The following is a 1,133-nucleotide window of genomic DNA, read 5'->3' as shown; positions in this document are numbered from 1 at the left end:
ATGGAGCAGCAATTTCTCCCGGACGACGACGCGCTGCAGCAGGCTAGGGATTGCCCAGAATGGGCGGCAGTGCGCCGTCCCTCGCGGTCCCCGCTCTCCCCAGACTCCTCACCTCCGCTCAGCCTGCCTCTGGCACAGTCCTCCAGCCACCACAGCGATGACCACCAGCCACTGCTCTGCAGTCCTTGCTGGCAGCTGCCCTCGGTCTACCTGCGATACCGAGCACTCTTAGCTGAGGCCCAGAGCCCCTCGGAAGAGAGCCCAGTGCCGCCCAGTGCAGGGCTCTTGCCGGGAGTCCCCGCAGGAGCGACCGAGCCCCCGGAGCACACCACCTCCCACAGTAGCGCCTGAGCCCCCGGAGCACACCACCTCCCACAGGAGCGCCTGAGCCCCCGGAGCACACCACCTCCCACAGGAGCGCCTGAGCCCCCGGAGCACACCACCTCCCACAGGAGCGCCCCAGCCCCCGGAGCACACCACCTCCCACAGGAGCGCCCCAGCCCTGGAGCACACCACCTCCCCGGAGCTTCCCGGGGCCCTGCGGCCCAACGCCCATGCTGGGGAGGGACCACTGGACACGGAGACCTAGGACCCCTGGCAGCCTTCAGTGTGCAGTCCGCCCCCAGGCCCCACCGGGTGGCGCCTGCACCTGCGTGGAGCGGGCTGCCTGCACTGCATCCTTCGTGCTGTCTCCTCTTTGAGCCGCTGGGCTGCTGACTGCTGGGCGACAGTCCTGGACCTGTAGGAGCCCCCAGACTGTGCGGGCGGGAGGGCGCCCTTGTGGGCAAGAGGCTTGAATCAAATGTAAACCTGTTTTAATATTAAATATTGTGTCCAGACCACAGGATTCTGATTACTTTATTTGCTCGGTGTACCAGTCAATGAGTCCCCAGAGCGGGCGGAGTGGCAGGGCCGGTCACTGCGCGGTGCACCCGCGCCCCTCGCCTCAGGCAGGCCGGCTCCCCGCCCTCCTTGTTGGCGGCCCCGTCTCTAGTCCGTCCTTGGGGTGCGCCCTGGTTCCTCGTCCTTGGTGTCCGTCCTCGGGTTGATCCTTGAGTGCATTCTCATGTCCGTCAGTCCTGGGGTCCGTTCTCGGGTTCGACCTGGGGTCCGTCCTAGTACCCGTCCCCGGT

The 1,133-nt window shown here is 66.7% G+C and overlaps 1 pseudogene across 1 annotated transcript; it reads left to right on the top strand.

Moving 5' to 3' along the window:
• Positions 1-745, top strand: LOC307115115 (annotated as a pseudogene). Its single transcript has 2 exons — positions 1-340; positions 453-745. The product of its transcript is annotated as an uncharacterized misc_RNA (transcript).
• The last annotated feature ends 388 nt before the right edge of the window (positions 746-1,133 follow it).

The sequence above is a fragment of the Cnephaeus nilssonii genome (assembly GCF_951640355.1).
Source record: "Cnephaeus nilssonii genome assembly, chromosome: 2".
Lineage (NCBI taxonomy): Eukaryota > Metazoa > Chordata > Mammalia > Chiroptera > Vespertilionidae > Cnephaeus > Cnephaeus nilssonii.
The sequence above is the reverse complement of the archived record's forward strand: the minus strand, read 5'-3'. Positions and strand labels throughout refer to the sequence as shown.